Source organism: Monodelphis domestica, chromosome 8 (genome assembly GCF_027887165.1).
Source record: "Monodelphis domestica isolate mMonDom1 chromosome 8, mMonDom1.pri, whole genome shotgun sequence".
Taxonomy (NCBI): domain Eukaryota; kingdom Metazoa; phylum Chordata; class Mammalia; order Didelphimorphia; family Didelphidae; genus Monodelphis; species Monodelphis domestica.
In genome coordinates this window covers 212044232-212064668 of record NC_077234.1, presented here as the reverse complement: position 1 = coordinate 212064668, position 20437 = coordinate 212044232, and the positions used below count along the sequence as shown (strand labels likewise).

Below are 20437 nucleotides of genomic sequence, written 5' to 3'. Positions count from 1 at the left end.
AAGTATAAAATCTTCTCTTCTACACAGTTTACAAATGCAGACTTTCCATCCTCTTGAATACCTTTGAACATGCAGAGAGCTCACTACCTAGGTACTCCATCTCATTTTCAGATAGTTCTAATACTTAAGATATCTCTCCCTATTCTGAATTGAAATGCTCCCTGAAAATTTCTAGACATCTTCCCCTACTTCTGTCTTCTTGGTCCAAATCAACTAACAGTTTCCATGTGGCAATCCTTCAAATTTTGGAGCCCAGAGGAAGAAGACATGATAAGAAGAGAAAGAATGGATTCAGCATTTATTAAGTGCCTAGTATTGTGCTAAGTTCTTCACGAATATCTCATTTGAATATTGGATTCAGTGGAATCAGGATAGAGAGAGGAGACAAGAATGATTTTTAAATGTCCCTGTGATCACTGTGAGTATGGTACTATTTTTTCTTCTTTTCTTTTCTTTTCTCTTCTTTTCTTTCCTTCCCTTTTCTCTTCTTTGCTTTACTTTGCTTTTTGCTTTCTTTTCTTTTTTTAAACCCTCATTTCCTGTCTTAGTAACAACTCTAAGACAGAAAGGGCAAAGGATGGGTAGTCAGGGTTAAATGACTTGCTCAGAGTCACACAGCAAGGATGCGTCTGAGATAATTTGAACCCAGGTCCTCCTGATTCCAGGCCTGACACTCTATCTACAAGCCAACTCCATTATTACCTTTTCAAAAATGTGCTACTATATCAGTTCTCAAAGAGTGGTCTAGGTTGGTATTCCTAAGCCCCTTCCAGGGGTTTACAAAGTCAAATTCATATATTCATATATTTCAAAATTCAAATTCATATATTCATAATAATACTAAGATATTTTAATTTTGAATATAGTAAATATTGGTAGATACAACACATATAAGTAAAAGCTCTCTCTAGGGGCTTCAATAGTTTTTAAGAATATTTAAGAATATATCCTGACTTCAAAAAGTTTGAGGACCCCTACTTCACTGAAAGTGACAGGAAATAGTTTCACCCATCTGATAATAGACCTGAAAGATGGAATGAAAAAACAGAGAACAGAAGCAGTGAGGTAGTTCATTTGGTTTGCTTTGGTTCTGTGGGGTGGGGAGGAAGGATGACTTTGGAAAGTTTTAGCATGGAAATAATAATGGCCATGCATGTGTGATGATCAAATATCAGATGGGTGTATAAATAGAAGAGGAGAAGAAAGATTACCTGCCCCATGGCTTGTCACTTGTGAAAAGTAGGTAGCTACTAGAGGTAATTAATAGCAATTCAAGGAAGGAAGGAATCTACCCCACATGCCAAAAGAAGAAAAGAAAGTCAAAATCTTTCCTTACAAGAAATCACACAGAAAAACCTAGAGAGATAAAAATGCACTGGGGGGGAAATAAAAACAAAAAACAAAACAAAACTCTTAAGGCCAATATGTAATCTCCAGACCAATTTTACATTTCAGTAAATATTTGGGGCACCAGAAAGGCCAGAAGTGATTTTATTGTGAAAACAGAGACTTCACACATGTAACATTTGTGCATTCTTATCATCTTCATTTCTTGGTCATTGTTTTCTTCCCAAAAAAGTCTTACATTTCCCTATACTGCACCTTTGGCATAATCAAGAAGGTTGATAATAGGGGAAGAGGGCATAATTATTAGTGTATTTTTAATAGTTTTTCATCCTGCTTCTCTGTCAGGGACAAATCAGTTTTTAGTAAAGTCTTCTTTTACTGGTAGAATCAGATGCACGAATCTAAGTGGCAAAAGAAAGACATTTAGAGACTATCTAATCTCATACCTTCATTTTTAAATATGAGGAAATCTGAAGACATAGAGGGAAATATAGGAGGCAGCAAAGCACAGTGGAAAGATCACTGAGCAGAATCAACAGAACGGATTTTAGTGTGGATTCTAATGTGAGCTTAGGTGGATAATTCAGTTCTGTGGGACTTCATTTTTTTATCTGGAGACATAAGAGTTACAGGTTAGAGCTTTAGGATATCCCCTAGATCTAATAATCTCTAATTATGTCAAAGAATTTATTCAATATCAAATAGCTTATTCCTGTGAGACAAAGATTAAAAAGAGAGAAAAGGTACTTTAGCAAAAAACAAACATAAATTTACTACATCTGACAGTATATGCAATAATATGCAACTCATACACTGTGCCCCATGCACAAAAGGGAAGTATGTATCTTGTTTCTACTCTTTCTGGGGCCAAGGTTGGAAATTTGGATTACATAGTATTAGATTGCCTTTTGAAACTTTATATCCTTTTGTTCTTTTCACTACTTCATATAGTAATCTTTTTTTTTAAATAAGGAAAATGTGTTCATTGAGAGACATATCCAAAAGGAATTTTTTTTTTGAGGTAAGAGAGGGCTAAACTTAAACTTCTATGTCTACTCAGATAAGATACAGTAGAAAATAATAGACTCAATGCTCCATTTTAGCAAAATAAATAGATAGTCTAACACTTGGGCCTTTTCACTGATCATCAGCTTAGTCATGGTGAATTATTTTTCAAGTCACAAGTTTTTTTCTGTTTTGATGATTATCAATATGAGTTTCCCAGCATACTCAGCAACTGTTTTCCTTCTTTCCATGATAGGGACCTTACTTCTCTGAAACTTAATTAAGAGGGAACATGGTACAGTAGGCAGAGGAATGTATTTGGAGTATGGGCTCTTATTGTGTCTTTGACACTTATTCATAGAGATTCAGAGATTTAAGCCAAAGGGATCTCATTGATCATCACTCAGTTTACCCTCCTCATCATACAGATAAGGAAACTGAGGCCCAGAAAAGTGATTCTCTAAAGTCACAGAGGGAGTTTAAAGTCAGAGGCAATATAGTAATGCCAGGATCCATGTGATTATGGGCTTGATTTTTCTGATACTCAGTTATCTGATCTATAAAAACTGAAAGTCATAGACCTACCACAACCTGGAATCTCCCAGGGTTGTAAGGAAAGAACTTTTCAAACCTTAAAGCACTCTATAAATGATTATTTTAATGTTTTCCCTTTCATCTGACATACATGATGCCATTTTCCATTCAGGGGTACCAAAACCTGTTTCTTCTCCTTTTTTTCTCCTCTTGTCAGAGCTTTCTAATCACTTGGAAGAATAGTTTACTAAGAGCTCCCTGATGCAGGAATGTTAAGAGAGTTGAAAGACACAATGTAGAATAGATCAGAGGTCTGTGCCCTGAGGGAGATCATTTCCTCTGAGTGAGGGACATGTCTCAGACTGGTAAGAGCAGTACTTAAAACCAGTCTCATGGAAAGATGTAAAATAGGCAAAGTATGCCATTTAAAAGAGTATGTTTGCATCTACAGAAAGAACTCTAGGAGTAGAATTCCAGAAGAAAACGTGATTTATATTTATCACTTGTTTATATGAGTATGTAATTTAGGGTTTTGGTTTTAAAGGGTTTTGCTTTTTACCAAAAATGAATAATATGGAAATAGGTTCAAGTGATTATAAATACACACACACACACACACACACACATATATCCCAGTGGAATTGGTTGTCAACCCCGGAAGGGGGGAGGGATGAGGGAAGGGAGAAAACATGAATCATGGAACCATGGAAAAAATTTAAAAATTAAAAAAAACCTTAATTAAAAAATCATAAAATACAATAAAAATAAAAGAGGGTGTTTGGTGAGGCCAATGCTCAGTCCTATTGAATGAATCTCTAACAGTGGAACTCCAGGCATCTATTAAAGAGAGATTTGGGGTCAAGATAGCCTTTCAGGCAAGCCCAAAGTCACACTATGCATGCTGGTGACTGTATCAAATCAAACTATGAAAGGACAGCCCTTAATGCTTACACAAAAGAAAAGGTGACTAGAGACCAACTGCCTTTATGGTATGGAACTTAAGTAAGAGGTTCTACCTCTCCCCTGATGTCATTCCTTCTAAGGATCCATCTGGCCAGCTTTCATCAAAACTGACCAGGTGAGAAAGTAGAAATCAGGAAGAGATCTCACTGCTCTCTACCCCTAGGGATTCTAGCCCAAGTCTTAAGCTCAGCAACCTTCTTCCTCTGCCAAAAGAACTGTAGCCTGTTAGAACAAAGGTAGATGGCAGATAGGAGTCAGAAAGGAAAAAAAAAAGTCAGGATAGTCCAGTCAATGATAGTCATGAGGAAACATGAGTTTGAGTAGGGAACATGCAAATACATATTGGAAGGGCACATTTTTTAGAATTCACCCCAGGGATTTAAACAAAAATTTTAGTTTTGCTATTTCTATATTTATAAATATAGCATATATATGCATATATATATATATATATTTAATATTCTTTTTAAAAAGTGTGGTCCTCAAGCTTGGTCCCAACAGAGATTAAAAATGAAAACAAAAAATATCTCCCTCCCTTTTTTGTAGAAACTAGATATAATATCACATCCAGTCTAGGTATTACTTAGTTTTGCTGAGTTGTTTCTTTACTCTCCTTTTCAAAAAAATATCACAAAGGATGCTTCTTTGGATAGGAGATGGGAGAGGAATATATTTGGAAATCAAGTTGATATTAAAAACAAAAGATCTCATTAAAATAAAATAAAACACATGATTCAGTGTCAACTGTCTTGGATTTAACTCGGTTGTTCTGTCTCCCCAGAACAGAGCTATTGGTCTGGCACATTTCATATCTTCCATAATGCCAATGAAGGTCATGGGTACCGAAGATTAGGCAGATTGCCTCTGAGACCATAAAGAGGAAGAGGCAAGAGTAGAGCATATGAATACGAAAAGGTTGATCATTACAGCATTAAGTGTTAAGTCTGGGAGAAGGGTCATAGGCTTGTACATCTAATAGAAAAATACAACCAGCATTCATGACCGCAATCAGAATTGGTGGGAGGATAGCTATAGTAAGACATCAAATATCTCTCAGAAGGCAGTACATCATTCCTCTCCTTATATTTCAGAAAGTTTTAAAATTTATTGATGGTAATTGTGAACTAGAACTTTCTTGGCCTGAGATATTCTAAAGTTTAGGACCTAAACTAAGGAATTCTTAGAAATGAGCTTTTCACAAAGATACATTTTCTTTCTACTTTGCATCACATTGTGTGGCATTCAAGGTGATGGAATCATTCATTTAGAATTGAAAAGGACCTGGAAGCCATCTAGACCTAAATAAAGGATCATTTTACAGATGAGCAAACTAAATCTTAAGGAGGTTCATGACTTTCTTGCTCAAAATTATAAGGCAGTAAATGTCAAAGCCAAAATAAGAACTCATGTTCTTTGACTCCACATCCAGCATGATTTCCACTGCAACAAATTGATTGGTACTTTCTAGATACATCATGATGCATTCGTCTCTGTTTTAAGAGCATCTAAAATATTCCAAAGGATAGAGGGATCTCCTTATTGAAACAAAGTAAAAAAAAATAGAGTCCCAACTAGAAAGAAAAAGGCTACAAATACACATTATTTTCAGTCTATATGATCCTCAATCAGATTAAACACCAATCTTCCCAAATCCCAGAAACAAGAAGTACTCCTAGAAGTTAGAAAGGGTTGGTTTAAAGACAAATAAAAGGATACAGAACTTTGAAAATAGGTAATACATGCATGGATATAATTTCCCTCAAAGGTAATACAAGCTATTGGTCTGACCTAGTATGACATCTTTTTTGAAAAGGGAGAATGGAGATTTTATTTCAAACCCTAACAAACTCACAGTTAAACCCTGCACAGAGCCACAATGACAGACAAGAGAAATGAAACAGCATAAAGGAGTAGTATACAAATGTAATCTTACACTTTGGTAACAGAATATTGTTAGAAACAGAGTGTGTGTGTCTTAACTTTAATAACTTAGTATCAATGCCATCCATCGTGGTTCCTCTAAATTTGTCTTCTTGTTTAAAACTGTCTTCAAATTTATGTTTGTAGTCACTATTTTGTTCTCTTGTTTTTGCTTTCTTCACTGTTCATCAACTTCATACTTCTTCCAATATTTCTTGGACTAACTCATATTTGCCATTACATAGGGCACAACAATATTCTACTACATTCACAGTTGTATGGCATCTTTGTGTGATGAAAATGTTTGAGACCTAGGAGGGATTATAGAAATCGTTTAGTGCAACCCACACATTAGACAGATGAGAAAATGAGGCTCAGCAGCTAAGTGACTTACCCAAGGTTCCCAAAGTTATTGGGTAACCACAAGGAATTGAACTCAAGTCTCTATATTCTTAACTCAATGCAATAAGAAAATATTTGTAAAACTCTTAGCTCAGTGTCTGGCACATAGTAGATGCTAAATAAATCCTTGTTCTCTTTCCTCCACCCTTACTTTTTCCTACAGTGTAAAGAATCACAAATAAATCTAGAATGTAATAAACTTCACCAAAAAAGGGAAGGAAGATTTTTTTCTTATTGTTGAACTTATGAGGACTATATATTATATTTTACATAGAAGGTATCTAAATGTCAATGATAATATAAGGGACTATGTATTCCTGAAAAACTCAAACGTATGTGTCATATTTCTCTAAAAGCAATATAAGCTCTTATTTAAACATTCTATCTTCCCCAGGACCTAGTATATTTAAATCTACACTGTCCAAAAAGACCAACTACAGATGTTCTAGGGAAAGCTTTCACATTAAAACATAATTTTTAGAAGTTAGCACTCCCATTTAGAAAGCAATGGGACGTTCAATTTATTGGATCAAGGATTTTCCTACCCTGAATTATAGCACTTAGTTTCCTAAAGAGCCAGAATTACTCAGATAATTTTGAACTCTTCATTTCTCTTTGTTGAATGTGCATCCAGCCGTTGAGTAAAAGAGTCTAACTCTGGGCAAATATTGGGAATTTGGAATCCAGACCTTTCAGTTAGCCTTCCTATAAATCTACATGTGGTAAGCTGAAAGAATTTACATTATGTGAACTAACCACAAAACCAGTCAGGCTTTCAGTACCTGACTCCCACATTGCATGAGCATTAAAAAAGAGAGGATTATTTGTGAAAATCACTAATCACCCCAATATCTTGCTGAGTAAATGATTTTGGAAAACCATGTGCTATTCTCAAAATAAGTTAATTTTATCATCATCTAAGCAAGAATCTAAATCTTCTCCCTCCTCCAAAACAACTTTTCCACCTCATTTCCATATTTCATTATCCATATGATCTCAATTGTTAAAAATTATTCTGGCTTGACACTTTGAAGTAAATTTGGAAAACTTATTAATTCCAACCTACCACCCTCCCAACCAATAGTGGCCGTGTCTACTTTCAAAATAACTTTTGAATTAGTATCTTTTTCCATTCCTATTACTACCATTATAAATGAGGACCTCTTTACTTTTTACCTGAATGATTGAAATCCCTAGTCTTTCTTTTTCCTGCCTCCAACTATCCCATTCAATCTTTCTAGACACTGCTATGATATTACATTCCTAAAGTATAGTTCTGATCACATTACTCTTCTGCTGGAGAACCTTCAACTGATTATTGTTGCCTCCTAAACTAAATCCAGTCTTCAGCTCAGCCTTAAATGCCCTTTATAATCTGGCTCTAACCTATCTATCTAACATCATATTAGGATCATACAATTTAAATCAGTAAGGGATATAACAGATTATCTACTCTGGATGTTATTAACTCAGAGTCCATGAACTTCTTTTCCTAGTATTTTAATAACTCTTTCTCAATGTATTTTCAACTGTAATCCTTATATTTTAAGAACATTACTTAAGAATTATTTGATTAATAAAACTATCATTAAATTTTAATCATTAACATAATTGTTAATAAATACTCATTGAGATATGATGTTATATTAATGTAATATATTTGATCTTATGACACATATAATATTTTTAATATTAATTTAAATTAAAACAATACTAGCTAAGAATATTATTCTGGCAGTGTAGCCATAGGTTTCACTAGATTGCATTGGGAACCATGACACAAAAAGTTTAAGAATCTCTAATTCTAGTTCAACCCTTTAATTTTACTAATGAAGATACATCTCATGAGGATTAACACATTGCCTATGATTCAAGACCTTGTTCTATGATTCCAAATTTGATTTTCTTTCCACCACATTATACTTCCTCTACAGAAATCCTAACACTTCAAATAATTCCATGAGTTCACCCCACGATTCCTACCAAGCATATTCCAATGTTTTCTCCTCTCTGCCATGACCATATGTTAAAATTGTAACCATTTCCAAGTGTGTATAGCTTATATACACCATCAGGGAGCATCCCTGATGCTCTAAGAGAAAGGAGAAGGATCATAGGGAATGTACCCCCAAATGTATGCCAACACACCTGGTCCACCCTCTATGGATACGCATGCTAACAAACAATTTAAGATTCATTTCAAATGATACCATATTCATGAAGTCTTTCCTGAATCTCATGAAAAAAAAATATTTTCCCTTTCCTGACACCTTTTTATACTCTCTCATGATCCTTATGATGTTCATAAGACCAACGAGATAAAAAGGACTTTAGCAATTTAGTCAAACACCTAACACCTTCATTTTAGCAGATGGGGAAATTGAGGTACTGACCTATTAAGCAATTTGTCCAAAGTTAGCCTTATATAAGTTTTTTAAATGTCATTTCTTTCTCCTCCCTCTATTCTTTCCTATTACAAAGTAATAACCTCTATGAAGTCAGAAACTTTATTCATCTTTGAGTACTCCCAGTTCATTGCTTGTAAAACAGCCTTAATAAGTATTTGGTGAACAGTATAGATCTAAATGGGATCATTTAAATGAGGTCGAGAACATTTTCAAATTTCATGAGTTGTTGTCAGGTAGAGAAATGATGCTTCTTCCTAGATAATCAACTTTCTTTTAAGGATCTCAAAGAACTTCAGTGGAATTAACATCTTCTAAATAATTGTGCATCTATATTTGTCTTTTTATAATACTTGTACATAGTAGGCAATTAAATATTTGTTGAATTAATCTTTTTGTTTAATACATTAAAAATGAACCCCATCTATAGATGATTGTGTACTGTGTGTATAATGGTTTATTTCCTCCAGTCTTTGGGAAAAGGTTATAAGCCTCATATCCTCTCAGGAATTCCTATGGGAGTTAGGCAAGGAAGAGCAGTAGAGTCTGGCCCTGTAGTTTAGATATGCACTGCATTTATGCCCATCATTTTATCACATCATTTATACATGGGAGATCATTTAAAACAGGTCCTATTTAAAGTCACTTTGCATTAAGTGGAAACTGTTTTTAATGGGCTATGTTGTATAAAAGATGACACTAGTTTTAGTTAGATGAAGCAATGGCCGGTGTGGAATATTGTTTAAATCGCAGATGGCAATGCATATCAGTTTGATTTTGGTTAAAGAAAAAAAAGTGGCAACTCCTAAATTATTTTATTCAGCATATGGCATAAATTAGCCAAAGCAAAAAATAAACCTGAAATCTTTATGGTGCTACAGGAATTCATCATATCTTTGTCTCTCACAGCTTGGTCTAGTGACCTCTAATCAGAACGCCTCTATCCAGTCCTTACACTTTGGTTGCCACTAAGGACCTGATTATCTATAAATTTATGGGAATCTGCAACAACTGGCGTTTCCCTCCTGATAATGTTTTCTGACACATATCAGGAGACTCAGCTGATCTGTTAGGGATTATGTACACTATCTGCAGTGTACACAGGCAATAAGTAGACAGAAGGTCCATTTGAGACCTTTAGCTATAGAGAAGCATGTAAGGAAACTGGTTTCCATAGTAACATGCCCCACAGCTGTAGTTAGTATAGGAAAAATAGTTTTATGATTATTTCAATGAAGTTTTACCTTTTGTTTTCAAACCTGGCTCCTCATTGTAGGTTTTTCATAGTCTAAGTTCTAGTGGGCTACAGAGCTGCCACCCTAGTGACTACAAGTTTCAAGGCCTTAGTCAGGGCTTGGGGGTGGGTGGTTATCCTTTCATTAATGGGAATTTCCAGAAGTTTGGTGCTGGGATACAAAGGGTGGGTAGAGAGCAAAGATGACAAAACTGGCTTGGGTCCCCTGCTTCCCTGGGACGGTGGTATCTTCTTTCCACCTGTACCTCAGGGCCACTCCTTCTCCAACCCCACAGTACCAGTCACATTGGGACAAAGAGAAGTCTAGTCTGAGAGAAGGGGCCACAGACAGCCGCTGAGATCATTGCCTCCCTCATTGCTGAAGAGTTTCCTTGCTTCAAGAAATCCTCCTGCCTGACATGAGTGTGGAATTCATTAGTTAACGCAGTTCACCTGTGACAGTGATGTTGGTGACAGGTAATTTCAAACCTTGATTCTTTTTTTTTTCCCCAAACCCTCTGCAGTAGGGCTCTTGATATACCATTGTATTTGTACCAGGCTGTATAGACTTCGAAAATGATCACTGGAAAGGTTGCATAGCCCTCTATACAAAGCTGGGAGCTTTTAAAAGGAGAAGTAGAGGGTATTGACACACAGGTCAGAAATAGGTTTTTGTTTCCTATGTCAGTACCAACTTACAGCAGCACCCTTAAATCCTAGAATTATACAGATCGTGAAGTTGAAAGGAACCTTAGAGGGCTCCCCCAGCTAGATTGCACTTCTGTTCCCAGATATGGCATGTATAGGCTGCAAGAGTTTTGGTTACAAACTGACTTTCCTCATTCACTAGAAGTAGCTGTCCCACCAACGAAATAATTTAAAGTTCTGATTCCAAATGCCAAAAGAGAGCATACTTTAATTTTTTTCTTAAATCAGGTAACTTGTGTCTGTTACTTTCACATCTCTAATGACTGGACAAGTCTCTTTTTGTTTCTCTCTGCCTCTGCTTCTGTCTTTTCTCTGTGTGTCTCTCTCTCTCTCTTTTTTTTTTCTGATTCTGGCTCTGTATCGCTGTCTCTGTCTCTCATTGGAATTGATTGGGGAACTCATAATCAATATGACAAGGCTTCCTAACAACTTGATGAATTTATGAGAAGTGGAACTTTGTCAGATCTTTACCTCCCAAGGTGGTAAAAAGACCCACATATGCCCTAGTCCCATTGTTCCCAAGTCACTAGGACTATCTTCAAAGCTGAAAACATCCATGCTCAGGACTTAAGTCTTTGACTCTTGTTTAAAAAAAGGAATCAGGAAGACCAGTAGCTCTCCTTCCAGCCCTGATGGTCTGAGACTCAAGCAAACACCACCATTTATTTTGCAAGTTGACATTTTCTGCTCCTGAGATAAGAAAGGGAGAAATTCACCTCCCACCTCTTACCACTGGCATTGGCTGCACTCAAGTCCAGAAGACTAAGGGAAGAGAAAGACTGGAATTGGGACTGGATTTGGATTTCACTGGTTTAAGAAGCTTTCAGCAAGTACTTCTGGAGTTTATTATTTTAGATCAGCATCTTTTCTGCACTTTACATTCTTAGAGAACTGAAAAGTCAAGTGTCATACAACTAGTATGTATCAAAAAGTTAAGATTTAACTCTGATCTTTTTGCCTCTAAAAGTCAGTCTTCTCTATCAACTAAAGCCATGATGCTTCTTGAAAAAGAAGAAAGTACAGTAAAAGAAAGAGTAAAAGGATGGATTTTTTCACAGCTTACTCTTATGAGGAGACATGCTGCTTCTCTGAATAAAGTATGTTCTTGATTCCAAGTACCCAGTCATCTTGCCTGCAGCCTCCGTCACTGAAGACATGGAACATTGTATCCTCAGAAAGGAACTAGGAAGCTATTTATCTCCAAAGAAGAGGTTCCCTTGCAAAAATGGTAATGCCCTGTAATCTTAGCAAATTTATCCATGACTTCCCGGTTACACTTTAAAAGAAAGCAAACAACAACAACAACAAACATCTGTCTTTCTTTCTTACTTTCTTCCTTAGTAGCAATTCAGAAAGGCAAGAGCTATACAAATAGGGTTAGGTGACTTGCCCAGGGTTGCACATCTAGGAAGTGTCTGAGGTCATGTTTGAACTCAAGTCCTCTTGATGCCACACTTGATGCTCTGTCTACCATGCTACCTCACTACCCCTCTGGCTGCACTTTTAATCCAATAAACATTTATAAATGGCTACTATGTACCTGGTAACCCCCTAGCCATGGGGAAGGGGGGCAGGGGCAAAAAATAAAATAAAATAAATCCTCCCTGCCTCAAAGAAGGTTATATGTACACAATGTATATATTTTAAGTGAAAAATACAAGAAAAAACAATTTCAAGTGACAGAAAATACTAAAAATTGGGGCATCAGGAAAAGCTTCATGTAGAAGGTGGCACCTGAAATGAACTTGGAAGAAAGCTAGGGATTTTCAGAGCAACTAGATGGCACAGCAGACATAACATTGGAATTAGAGGGAAGAGTTATCTTCCTGAATTCAAAAACAGTCTCAGACACTGCTGTACCTAGCTGCCCTAGTTATAATGATGGTGATGAATCCCCAGCACCTAGCGCAGTGCCTGGAACATAACAGGTGCTTAATAAATACTTACTGATTAATAAGTTGATAGTAATACCTCATTTTTTTTGGCACTTTGGATTAGAAGATCTCTAGGACCTCCTCCAACTCTTCCATTCAGTGATTCTTCCATTCTGTGTTTTCTCCCCTATCTTTCAATTACTGCTTTGGTAGCCTGTACCAACCTCAATTTGCCAACCCAATCCAAAAATAATGTCTCATGAGGAGCCATGAGAATTGAAGTTAGTTATTGTGACTAGCCACATTGTTCAGTGTCACAAATTCCAGCCTGGAAATTGCTCATGTGGATGATATAGTCAAAACTACTGAAGACCCAGGAAAGGAAGGTCTTACTCCCAAAGTTCTTGGCACTGTAAAATGGATCAACATCAGAAACTCATCTGATTTTTCTGTAGAAATGATATTAAAAAAGAGATATTACCATCCCTATGGAACATGGGGTATTTCTTTCTGATTTGCAGCTGAAAATCTCTATATATTGTCTCTCCCATTAGAATGGAGGAATTGAGAGCAGATGCTCTTATTTTTCCATTTATATCATTAGCACTTAACATAGTACTTTGCACCTAGCAAGTGCTTAATAAATACTTTAGTCACTCAGTCATTCAATCCGGTAAGATCACTCAGAAAAACAATTCTTTCCAAGAAATTTCATTTCATTTAAAGAGACAGTTTCTCCTTCTTCCTCCCCCCTCTTTTAGTTTGGCTTCTTTGAAGGAATTGAACATAACTCTTTAGAGTTCTTTAATTTTCCAAGATAGACATCAAGAGGCAAACTCTTCGAAAATTGTGTTGCTTCATTGATTTGTTAAGGAGACAGCTGCATCTTCCTTCAATGTAGCCTTCATTGCTCATGATAACTTGGCAGGGAAATGTGTAAGGGATCATAATGAATTCATCCACAATGTCGTCACCCTCCAAAAGGACCAGGCCTACTTATTCATCTATAATACTTGGGGCCAATGGTAAGGAAAGAACACATTCCTATTCTTCCCTTGTCTGAAGGATTGGCATTAATATAGGTGAAAAAAAATGAGGAAGAAGTGTCTCAGAAGGAAACAACTTCAACTTCATTCTTGGTCATCATCAAAGACCTTCTACTAGTCCATAAAATGTTATTGAGAAGAATTTGGGGAAAGGATTTGACCTGAATGGGAATTGTGCTTTTCTTCATTCATCTGGACATGTCAAAAAGAGTTTATTTCTAGGAACCATGTAAAAATATATTTCTCTTCCTATTTGAGTTCTGTATCTCTCTATACATACAACTCTAAGTGGTTTGAAAATGCCTCATTTGGATTTTAATGTAAAACTTGATTTATTCAAGGAAGAAGCATTTTACATCTTATACTGTGAAGAGAACGGCTTAAGGGTGAGGTTTAATAGTCAGGGTGGTTGTTGGACATTGTTAGGATTGTGGAAGTGGTTAAGGGTAAGACATGACTATTCGCTGTGGAGATATTAAGTTGGAAGTGGGGTAGACTGAAGAACAACAAGGAATTTGGCATTTGAGTAGCCTGGAGGACGAGCTGGAAAATAGGAAGAGCTGTGGCCAGAAAAGCAAAGGAAATAAGTCCAAGAAGAAATTTGAAGATGAGACAGGCGAAACAGATGAGAATTGGAGATGTACCAGTCTTCTGAGTTCTATATTGAATTTACTAAATCATAGTATTCCAGGAGGTGTAAGTAGCTGGAAAGAAAAGGCAGATAGGATAAAATTGAGATGTCACATATTACACGCAGAAGCTTGACTTTATGGTCCTCAGCATGATTTATAATAATCCTTAATTATTTTTTTAAATCTATATAAAATTAGATGAAGTCAAATTTAGATTTTCACTATCTATACAGATTTTTAAAAGTTCCATTTGTACGCACCCAAAAAAAAAATCAATTGAAGTAGCAACTGTGCTTTCATTATCCACATTAAATGAGAGCAAATATGTGGTTAATTGTCCTTAAATGACAAAGACACCTTCTGAGCACCTCTATTGTGGATCTGCTTCTCTGACCTCTTATGTAGGTTCTCACTATATATGAGTAAAGAGAGAAAAGGAATATTTGAGTCCTATATTCTAAAGCCTGAATTAAGTATCCAGTTATTTTTATTTTGAAACATTTTTAATATTATCAGTTTCAGTTTAAAAGACAATATGTATTTATTACTTATATAATGTTTCCAGAGTTGTTGTTTTTCCTCAAAGGGGCATTCCTGGGGAAATGGTTTTTAAGTAAGGAGAAGAAAGATTGATAGAAGAGAAGCTGATAGAACAAAAGAATAGTGCAGAAGAGAAATAAGAAATGAAAAAGAAGAAAGGAAAGGACAAAGAAGAGATAAAATAGGGACAGAAGGAATTTGATGGGGTGAGGGCTTTGGAATAATTTGAATTTAGCTAGGGGATTATGTGGACTCATTAAAGGGAGGAAATCAGGAAGAGAGGTAGGATAGCTTTTTGATAGCCATTATAAAAGTAAAGAGAGGGAGAGATGAAAAGAGATTTTAAAGGAAAGCATATTTTATCAGTGGAAATATACTCAAGCCCTTGAAAATGAATTTCATAAAGACAATGCCATTTCTTTTGGGAAAATTAAATAGGGATCTTTGGGGGAATGGAAAAAACCCATATATTTCTATAAATTAAATACCTTTCTTGTACTTGCCTTTCAGGTAATCATCAGGGTGTTTGGGTCCAGGAAAACTTCATTTTGTCTTCTCTTCTTTTAGGTGAGTCCTTTCTAAGTTGATCTTCACTTCACCATGATGCCCTTAAAACAACCTCATCCTTCAATGAAACAAAGCCTAAGCCAACATCATTTGTTTTTGATAAATCTCTTAATAGTAAAACGTAATTTTGTTCACAAACATTCTTTAGCCATTCCCTCATGAAATTTATTTCCAAGCTCATCAGCTTGATTCCCATACACCGTGTTATAACAAACTCATCAATAAAAGAATTACTGAAATGTTTGTTGTGAAACTCCCAATTCTGCACTAGTTTGCTTTCCCCAGGTGACTAGTCATCTCCCCTGGTACTGGACACAGGCTGGGAGACTCCCAGTGTGTCAGACTTGTAAGGACATGTCTTGACCTATGGATCCAATAAGACAAGGCAGCCTTTCCCCCTTGCCATTCAAACATTATTCCACAATGCTGTCATCACACAGGGTGCTGTGAGGCAGAAAATTCAAACTACAGTTTGGAAATTCACTGGCTATTTTCCACACAGTGCTTTCAAGGGCCTCTCTTAATTGAGCTTACAGAAACTCACATGGATTCAGCTTTAATCCAATCAGTACTAGGCAGCACGTCTTTCAACATTTAAAAAATATTTTTTTCTAATTGCTGCTGTGCAATGGAAGTCAGTGAATCAGAAATGGGCTTAAATGAAAACCATCTCAGGTTGTTCTACACTTTAACCTTACATCTGTGCCTAATTAGGATGCTCAATTTCCCTAAACTCAAGTCATAAAAATGGAAGTAATCTGTGGCCTGTTTGTCAGTCATTATAGGGCAGCAGCCCTGCAAATCAAGTCAGGCTCAAATGCACAAGCCCTTGTTCTTACATGGTCACAGAGGGGAAAATGCGGGATGTTATTGTGCAGTAGGTAGGAGGGAAATTGGGAGAAAATTTCACAAAGGAAAGTCTGTGCAAAATGACCTGCACATTGGGAATGTGACTGAGTCTTTGGGGGGAGGGGAGCATATTAATGTGGAAAACATATGTGATTATTTGGAATCCTCTTTTTGGACCATAAAATGACTTGAAGGAAAAAGTCTCTAGAGGCCTTATTCTCACCCACAGAGCAGGCAGCAAATCCTTCCTAATCATGACAAGTCCCTGGAAGGAGGAGTCAGCCCACTCAGATTCACCCAAGGTCACGGAGTAAGTTCTCTACAGTGTTGGGAATGAGACAAACCCGAGTTCCTGCTCCCACATTCTATTCACCAGAGAGAATTCAGTCTCTCCCAAACTTCCTGGCAGTTCTTAGATGTAAGTTGGTGTGATTCTGCTAATACTGAATGCAAGAATGATGGAGTCACTTGGCTTTCAGCGCGCAATCAGTCAGGACTTTCTCAAAGAATGCACTGGAATGGAATACTAGTAACTTGGGGGACTTAGTCCTTTAAAATGCCTAGTCAGAGTTGGGAAAGTAAAAGGAAGACAGGACAGTGGGCAGAAGGGAGACAGAAGACTTTGTCTTATGATACTTCTCTACCCATCAAAAGCATTATTTAGACTTCTCAAAGACAGACATCTAAAAGTCCTTCCAAAAATCAGTTTTCTGTGACTTCATGGATGTGGATAATCTCTCCAAATTTGGGTGATTCTTGAATGACAAAACAATTGATACTCTAGGTCTTTATGATTTGGTTTGACCTAGCAGAGTTTTTACTTCCTCTGGATAAAAAGGTTCTCCTGTTGAGAAAGTCAGGGTCACCTCCATGCCACAATGAATTACAGGAGTAATATTTCCATAGAGAATTCTAAACACACCAGAAAAAACCCCCAACAATAAAAATGTTTATTAGTCAACCTTCAAACACGCACACACTAAATCCTACTCACAGTTATCATTACGTTATTTTTCTAAGTGCCCAGGAGCCATGTGAAATATTACAATAAGTTGTCCTTCTGATGCTGGGGTTACCTTACAGGTTTTACTTAAACACATTTTTATATTATAGTGTTCAATCACTTGTGAGGGAATTCTTTGTACTAAAATTGTAGAGGGAGTAATAATAACCTTAGACAAGGGTGATTTTGAGGGGCAGAAGTTTAATTAAAAATATAATCTTAACCACATTGTTCAGTTTCTAATCTGAACCAGTGTTCAAAAGATGAAACAATTTGCTCAAGTTCACAAATCTACTAATAGATGCCATGTATATGTGTATATTCATATATATCCATGTGAACATAATGCATATATAAAATATAGTGTGTATGTATATATTCACACATACTATGTACATCATGGGGTTTTCTGAGGACCATTTGAGTAAGAATTGAAGAATTAAAAGAGTTATAAAGTACTCCAAGATATATATCCTGTACACATGTAATCAGTGACGGTGATGAAGATGATGACGATTGTGATAACGATGGTGGTGGTGGTGCTGGTGGTGGTAGCAGCAAGAAAAGGCACATATTCCTTGATCAGGATGAAAACAAGGTGAATTTCAGCAATCACAAAATTAAGCACAGGGTTGAAAATTACTTAGTGATTATCTTAAAATGTTAGAGTGTTATAGCTTGTCAACCCAAATAGTTCAAAGAAAAAGTCATTCTACATTACCCTTAAGAGCATGGTATAAAAGCCTTCATCTTCAAGGATTTTAGTAACTTCGTATGTGTTGATTGATGCATAAGGTAGGAATAGAGAATAGATTCATGCTTTCATTGATATATGAGACTCCTGAATGAGAAAGTACCTTCTACTCATGCAGTTTGGTATCCTCTCTGAAAACAAGTTAGAGAGTTGGCTAGAGGGAAGGTGTCAAACACGAAGCCTACAAACTGCTTTTGTAAGATGGTCCTTTCTATCTGTAAAGATTTTCTTCCTTGTCCCTACCTCCTAGAATCCCTAGCTTTCTTCAAGACATAGCTCAAGTGCCACCACCTACATAAGAACTTTCCTGACCTCTCCACTAATTAATGTTCTCTCTTGAAATTATTTTGTATATGTTTTGAGTGACAGGTATAGTCCTCACATAGAAGAGGCTATGGCACCTACTTCCAGGAATGCAATGATGATGGATAATAGAAGCACCTTCTACTCAGATTTGGAACAGGCAAAGACATTCTGTAACTGGTTCTGGTTGGCTAATAATATGATTAAGGGATGCTGTTGGTTGGTTACATAGCTGAAACCCGGGTGCATTCCAATCAAGGAGAAGGTCTTGATGGGATTCTTTTTCTCTTTGTTAGTACTCCTCATCTGAGACTAACATATAGCCTCATTATATATATTTTTATGTATGTAATTATTAATAACATAATATATAGCCCCTGATTATGGGTTTATGTTCCTTAATTATTTGTGTTTTATTCTTTCCTGTTTTAGGTACAGCAATATTAAAAACAGTTATAAACTTTGTAAACTTCAAAAAGTCAGAATGGTGAATTATCAGAAATCCAGAAACCAGAGTCCATACCATGTTTTGTGACCAACTGATCCAACATTGAGTTCCTGAGGAATGACCTGAGGGTCCTGAGGGACCAACCAAAGTGGATCTGAGACAAAGACTTATCCAGGGGCTATGCAGCATTTTGAAGTGAACTTGGTGGGGCAAATGCTTCACAGAAACTTCTTTATGGCTGAATCCACTGTTTCCCGGGATTGAAGGGGTAAAGGGGAAAGTCTGTTCCTGCAGGAATTTGGCAAATTTGGGGAATTCTTGCATTTTTGTTCTTGTGGTGTCCATGCAGTAAATATATCTTTGTAAATATTAATTGATGTTGATTGGTTAGGTAGAACTGTAGTACTAATCTTTGGTGGTAACAGTGAAAGGAATATACTAGAGTGAGAGTTTAGAAACAAAGCTTTAGAGAAAAACACCCCAAACTTCTCATGGTACCCTTGACACCCTTAGCTTAGCCAGCTTCACTCTGGGAGAGTTAGTTCAGAATATCACTATATTTGTTTTTGCTTCCTTGTGTACATATTTTAATTCCCCAGTAGATAATAAACTTCTTCTCCCCCCCCCCCCCAAGAAAGAAAGAAATTCTTTTTTAAAAGTGTTTATTTTTTGAAAAATTTGTTTAATTAGTCAATTTAGAACATTTTTCCTTGGTTACAAGAATTATATTTTCCCTCCCCTCCCACTCCCCCTTTCTATAGCTGACAGCAATTCCACTGGGTTTTACATGTGTCTTTGATCAGAACCTATTTCCATGTTGTTAATGTTTGCACTATGGTGATCATTTAGAGTTTACATCCCCAATCAAATCCCCATCGATCCATGTGATCAAGCAGTTGTTTTTCTTCAGTGTTTTTGCTCCCACAGTTCTTTCTCTGGATGTGGATAGCATTCTTTCTCATAAGTCCCTCAGAATTGTCCTGGATTATTGGATTGCTGCTAGTAGAGAAATCCATTACATTCAATTGTACCGCAGTGTATCAGTCTCTGTGTATAATGTTCTTCTGGTTCTGCTCCTCTCAGACAATAAGCTTCCTGATGGCAGGGCCTGCTTCATTTTTAATGTCTTCAACATTATTAGAAAGCCTGGAAACATGATAGGAATTTAATATCTATTATATGAAATTGAATAATAAATGGCAGAAGTACAATAAGAATCCATGCCTTTTTAACACCCATTCTACTGATTTCTCTACAATTTTATATTCATATATCAACATCTATAGACTCTGATTCTTTTGTAGATAACAATGTCCAACATAAATGAATAAAAACAAAAATAAAACCACCATAAAGTAGAAGATTACCTTGAAATCAAGAAAACCTAGGTGGAGGTGCAGCTTCTAACACACATGATATTTGACAAATCACTTAAAGTTTTAGTTCAGAGGCAAGTATCTAAGACTCTTAAGTTATATAACAAATGGTTATCTGCATTCCTTTACTTATCAGGAATTCCCTATGTCAATAAAATCACTAGTCCAGTGTAAAAATAATAATAATTTTACATTGTTCATTTACACACAAAGTCACATTGTTTCAGACCAATAGAAGAAGCCTATGTGAGCTATGGAAAATATTCAATTTACTATGCCATAGATATTAACACCACAACCACAGAACTAGAAAGGTTAATTCCAACTTTTACCTTTACCTCTTAAAGTATATGTACTGACTAGGCACATTCTGGTGTGTATTGCAGAGAAAAAATGTAGGGTGTACCCTATGTCTGAGGCCATAAAGGTATAGGGGCATTCTTCTGCTCTGGCTGAAACTCTCAAGACTTTAGCTATTTGGTTCAGTCAGTATCTCATCATATCCCAAATGGATTGTATGAACTGAA

General features: G+C 36.3%; 1 long non-coding RNA gene across 5 annotated transcripts in view; it reads left to right on the top strand.

The window, feature by feature from the left end:
- Positions 1-19755, top strand: part of LOC103096637 (uncharacterized) — a 50645-nt gene extending 30890 nt beyond the window's left edge. For 3 of the 5 annotated variants that reach the window (XR_008914185.1, XR_471199.3, XR_008914186.1), the window contains exons 2-4: positions 10107-10287; positions 15121-15177; positions 18519-19755. This is a non-coding gene — a long non-coding RNA (uncharacterized LOC103096637). Of the gene's footprint in view, positions 1-10106; positions 10288-15120; positions 15178-16255; positions 16445-18518 lie in introns of all 5 variants that reach the window. The other 2 variants (XR_001624110.2, XR_008914187.1) reach the window with 1 other exon arrangement.
- The last annotated feature ends 682 nt before the right edge of the window (positions 19756-20437 follow it).